The following is a 6,000-nucleotide window of genomic DNA, read 5'->3' on the forward strand; positions in this document are numbered from 1 at the left end:
ATGAGGAATGTTGACACAAAATGGAGGAAGCTGATGTCAATCAAATATTTGGACTGCAGGAGGGGTGCAAACCAGGAAACAACAGTTAAGAAAGAGGTTAAAGAAACAGAGAGGGGTCTGTGGAAAACAGGGATGCAGATGAAATCAGCACTGGGAACATACAGAACTTTCAAGCAAGAAATTGCCAAAGAAAATATCTATGATAATTCTAGGGGAAGCTCTTTGTTGTTTGAAGCCAGGACGGGAGTATTGCGGACTAAGATGTACCGAGTCAAGTACCAAGGTATAGACACGTTGTGCTGTGCGTGTGGAGAAGAAGAGGAAACGGCTCAACACCTCATACTTTACTGTAAAGGCCTTAAACTCTACAGTGCAAAGCAACGGGGCTGATTTTTTCAAAGCATTGGGATTTAGGGACAGTGAAGGCAAAATAGACTTTAAGTGGGTAGAAATAACCAAACGGAGGCTATCTGATTGGTGGATAAAATCAAGGCAGGGGTGAAATTTCACCCACCACAAAGTACAAAATATGCTAATAGTCATGGCTAGGTGGCGTATGCCACCGCCCGATTTAAAGGGTTCAGCCTCATCCATCCATCCATCCATCCACGTCAGGCCGCCGCGTGAAACGCATGCTTTGTGTGCTTGTATTCTCGACTGCATATGTGGTGAGGGCTTTTTGCGTTGTTTTTCTGTGTGCAAATGCTACTTTGAGAAGGCGCGATGAGAAAACGGCAGAGTCACTGTTTTTTACCCGGCTGCAAGAGCGGGTACAAATCATGCAAGGAAAATTAAGTTGTTGTTCGGTGTGCCGAAAGAAGAGCGAGTAAAGAGGGTGATGGTTACGAAGTTTCGGGAATGTTTCGATCAGCTTTTGACATCTGCTGAAGACGCAGATGAGGCGTCTCTCCTCCTTTACAGCTTTTTGCGATCAAGGAGGTCTTCTGTATCCTTCAGTCCAGCTATTTGCATTTGTGGAAGCTTTAGAAGATGTGTTCACAACGTGGTTCAGTTGGAACAAGCTTCACCGAGAAAGTATGATGGAAGTTCTTCAGATCATGCAGAATGTGCCCCGTGTCGGGTGTCAGGCACACCAGGAGGAACTGACAAACAACATAATGAAGTTCTTTCTTCTCACTAGGCTTCATTTTTTTACCAAGTCCCTCAATAATGATCAACCTTCAGCAAGCGAAAGAAGGACGCACCTGAAACTGAGAACAACAACTTGAATGGCAGTAATTCATGTTGGATCTACCCCATCTCCTTACTTGTTTGATGCAGAAAGCCAGCCTTTTAAAAAGTGCATGTGCACTATGTTTGTTCCGATTGAAAAAAACCCAAAGTGCCAGCTGCAATTTATGATTTTGTTCTGTATTTTAGTGTCAAATATTTCTAGAATAAAAAATGTATTTTTTTAAAGCCGAGATCTGTGTTTTAATCATAGAAGAAAAACAGCAAAACAATTAAAGCAAATAAACATTTAAACAAATATACAACTGTCACCAGATCGTATTTCAACAGTTTTCTCTACCCGAAGCGAACTTGCCAGCTTTTCTCAGTGGGTATGGTGTTGGGCTGCTGAGCACGAGGTCACGGGATCGAATCCCGGCCACGGCGGCCGCATTTCGCTGAGGGTGAAATGCTACAACACCCGTGTACTTAGATTTAGGTGCACGTTCAAGAACCCGAGGGGGTCCAAATTTCCGGAGTCCCCCACTACGGCGTGCCTCATAATCGGATCATTGTTTTGGCACGTAAAACACCATATATTTTTTTTCTCGTACGCCGCGTACTCGCCGAAGTGCGCCACTCTTGGTAGCGCCGTCGTAACCCCACTTCGGATAAACGCCACAAATTTCAATGCGCTTGCGATTCATTGCAGTTGGGCTTGAAAATTGTGCTGTATCAGCCTGTTAAAGGAGCCGCGGGGTACATATAAAGAAGCGCGAGATCCGAGAGCGATATGCAAAAACAAAATTCATGGCGAAAAAAAAAAAAAGATCACTTTACAAAAGTCTTCATTCACATCGGCACCACACATATGTTGGCGAATAAAAAGAATGTATACATGTGCAAGTCGCAGAAAGAACGCAGCGGAACTTGGGACCCGTCGCCAAGCTCGGCCGATATACTGCGCGGTGAGCAGACGATTTCGCGGCCAGCGCCCCCTGGACATTTCGTTTCGGCGCATCGCGGAGCGGCCTCAGAGCCAGCGGCGCGGTCTGCACACTTCCCCTATTCTAGACACTGTACTCACGTGCAACGTGCAGCTCGTGTTCGGCCAGCGGATGCTTCTAGGCACACAGGGACTGCGGACATGGCATGTATGGCCGAGGAATCGTTCCCTAGCCACTTTCGCGTCTATCTAGGGGCCCTGACTGCCCCTAATATCTGGTTTCGACCCAAACTGGGTCAATCATGTTCCGCGCGGGGATTTCTTCCTTTTCCGGGGAATTTTCGGGCACAATTTTGGACGAAAGGGAAGAGGAGAATCTTTGCGATGTTGCAGGGAATTTTAAGATTGATCAAATTTTAGCGAGCCATCACTTCGATCGACAAACCACCGCACACCGGGCTTTATCAGTGCACGGACCAAACTTGGAGTTCGTCGGTCAGCTTCAAGTTCTATAATCTATAGCCTTTGTTGTTAAAAAGCTGGTGTGCTGTGGGGTACAAAACGTGAACTGCAGTTTGTTGCCGACCTGCCGAGAATTGTTAAAAAGCGGAGAGCCGGCAGTGGTAGTTGATGGTAGAGCTGAATACGCGGAACTGCCACGTGCTCATATTGCAGTCTGGCCGACACGTTGAATAAACTGCGTACTGTTTTTGAACACACGCACACATATATGTGGAAGAGAAGAAAGGGAACCGAGGGGCCCGCATTTTTTATGGCATACAAATTCAGGGAATTATGGGGATATTTTTGAATAATGCCGAGAAAAGTGTCGCAAGTAAGGAATTTTCGTGGATAAGAATTCTTCTGCAAGGTACGGAACATCACTGAACCGGGTACAGACGGCCTTCGGGGAGACGCATCTGAATGTACGGGGGCTCCAGGCATGGTAGAAGCCAACTCGGGGAAGCTTTTGAGGCTAGAATCAGCAGCAGCCGCACAGTCAATCTTTCAATTCAGTCGACGTTACGTGGAGGGCAATCAGAGGCGGACGACGAAGGAGCATATCTGATGACGCGACCCGTGGCACGGAGTTTGCGAGGAACCATACACCGTGGAAACATAGCTATCATACGCCTCCTAAAGTCCCTAGAGTTTCTAAAAATATCTAGGGACTTTAACGTCTTCATGCAGAGCCCAACCACAGCGATTGTTTCTTCATGCGATAACGCTGTGTATGACGCCTGCCCCTCTTAAAAAGTCCACAAAAAAGTAGACTTGTTCCTAATAGCTTCATTCAATCTGTCTACCATGCTGTCTGTATTGTCGCTATTATTATCGAGTTTGATCGTTTGACGTCCTTCGTCCCCTGCCTGCCCTTTACATGTCGCGCGCTACGCCATGAAGCGCGTAACAATAAAAACGTTAACATGTAATCAAAGCGTTTGCTAAAGTGATTGTACCTGTAATTTACGATAAACCTATTAGAAATGTTGACGATTGCTGCTAGAGCACACAGCATTCAAAGGAAATGGCAAAAGCAAAGAGCGTTCAACAGGACGAAACCCAAAAGAGCTGGTGCGGTGGCGGCGCTGGCATCGGCATCATCAAATCTCGCGCGGGTGACGGTCGCGGCTTGTTTATGGTGTAATTCATGGACCTTTCACAGCAAGCTTACAGCTCAGAAATATATGGTTTTACCTTGAAGTTCTCTGAAATTGGTAAGTGATTATCGATTCCAATTGTTTTGTCACGGTCAGTGCACCTGAATATAATCCCAGTGCCATTACCTCGGTGATGTGCCACTGATGCACATTGTCGAAAGTAAGCTCTCTCGCACCTAAAGATCAGAAAACGGTAGTGTTGAAGCAACTTGGCCTACTTACTCGTTAGAGACGGGACCAAGCTAAATAATAATAATGATAAAAAACTCATTGCTGAACAAGTGAAACGCCGAAAGCTTGTTATAGCGCGAATTTGCGAACCGATAAGCGGCGGTGCTTCTGTATATGGCGGATTTGACAATGCAGTGAGTGCACGCCGTATTGTTGGTAACCTGGAATTATCTTGTCACCTTACCGCAAACGTCATCTTAATCCTGGATTATAAGATGACGCATGACATACTTGTTGTTGTTGTGGTCGTTATTATTATTACTATTATTATTATTATTCACACTTTAATGTGTTCTGACGTGTAATGTATAAACGTGACTAGACAACGTGATGTTGCCGCTATGTGCCGTAAATGAGCGATATACTTACTAAATTATTAATGCACCTAGAGAGCGTTAAATAAGTTTACAAATTTAACTGCAACAGTGGTGTGATCATCTCTGGAAAATACCCGGTATACATTTGCTACGCTGGTGTTTGGTAAAACACAATATGCGTTACTGCTACGACTTCCAACTTTGCGGCCGTAGTTTTTAAGCGATCAACTTCATTTCTTCATTCTTCTTGCCCTTCGTCATTGGCTCGGATGCTGCCGTTGTCACACGGGGCACTTTCGATGGCGATCGAGCCTAGTCGGGATTGAAGTTTTCCATCGTAACTGGTTCCCTTGCATAAGTTAAGGAAGACAAGCCATCGCGATCGCGGAATTCCATCCGGATCGAGCTCGATTGCGATCGAAAGTGCCCCCTGTGGCACCGGTATAACGTCGGCATCGTTCTTTGTTGTGCTGAGTGATTAAGAACGGAAAACTAAATAAAGTGTTATAAATATAGGAGTTCTAAACCATGTTTTCATCTTGTGCATTGTGATGTAGTTCGGTTACATTGAACAGTATATTTTTAGGTGTGGTGCAAATGTCACAGGACTTTGCCTGCCTAAATTTAACAGAAGTATGGATGCACTTTTCTGGTGGCACCTGGGGGTCTGCTTATGCATTATTTAATTTCCATCTAGCATTTAGGAATAGCCGAAATGTTTTAAGAGCCATTTTTACCACAAATAAATGGTAATGTTGTTACCGGTAAATATGCCTACAGTGTACAAGCATATTCCTGTGAATGCCATGTAATCGGGTCAAGAACGTTCCCATTCCCAGGTAAGCGCCATCAGTGTTCAGTGGAAGAGCAAGGATCTAGATCAGTTATGTAATCCTCGGTTTGCCATTGCCATAAAATCCCACACATCATGATCAGTTTTAACATCGCATCGCAGAAATGTATACAGGTTGCTACAAGAACAGCCAGGATGCTTATGCTTAATACTTAGCATAAAAAGCGTTCAGTGCTCTTTTGCTTCGTGCTTACATTAAAGTCTTGTACATTAAATTTAAGATTTTGGCTTTTATGATATAACTGTGCTGGAAAAGCAAATCACACATATTTTGACAAAAATGAAAAAAAAAGTTATGCATGGCACATTTACTTTTGCACCATTTTTGGTGCTTGGCTTTATTATTAAAATATGTCTGAATACGCATTCATTTTTATTTATGTCCTTATTAGCTTGTATTCCCGAAATTGGTTGTAGTGGAAACCTGCCATCATTCTTCAATGCGTATTTTTGCAATAAATGTATTACAAAGTATTTGTAATTGAGTAAGTATTTGTTATAATAATCATTACAACATGGTGGCTCTGTTAAATGGTTACCAGGAAAACATGTGGAGATTCTCGCTTAGCATTTCTCCTTCACATTATTTGGTCACTTCAGTAATAATCATTAATGTAGTACGCATTTGGACCTACTCATGTACCCTGGCAAGCATCAACCTATGTTCTTGTTCTCTTCCGTTTTGTCTCATCCTGCCTTGCCCACAGATTTTTCAGATGTGAAAATTATGCTGATCCATGTTGGAATCTAAGTGAAGCATAGTTTTAGGGAAGGGGTTAATTCTATGCAACTAAATGCAATTCATACATTTCCGTTTGCTTT

At 43.7% G+C, this 6,000-nt stretch overlaps 1 long non-coding RNA gene across 1 annotated transcript in view; it reads right to left on the reverse strand.

The window, feature by feature from the left end:
* Positions 1–4,067, reverse strand: part of LOC125940491 (uncharacterized) — a 59,922-nt gene extending 55,855 nt beyond the window's left edge. Inside the window, exon 1 of the long non-coding RNA XR_007463687.1 lies at positions 4,000–4,067. This is a non-coding gene — a long non-coding RNA (uncharacterized LOC125940491). The remainder of the gene's footprint in view (positions 1–3,999) is intronic.
* Positions 4,068–6,000: the final 1,933 nt, after the last annotated feature.

Source organism: Dermacentor silvarum, chromosome 10, assembly GCF_013339745.2.
Source record: "Dermacentor silvarum isolate Dsil-2018 chromosome 10, BIME_Dsil_1.4, whole genome shotgun sequence".
Classification (NCBI taxonomy): domain Eukaryota; kingdom Metazoa; phylum Arthropoda; class Arachnida; order Ixodida; family Ixodidae; genus Dermacentor; species Dermacentor silvarum.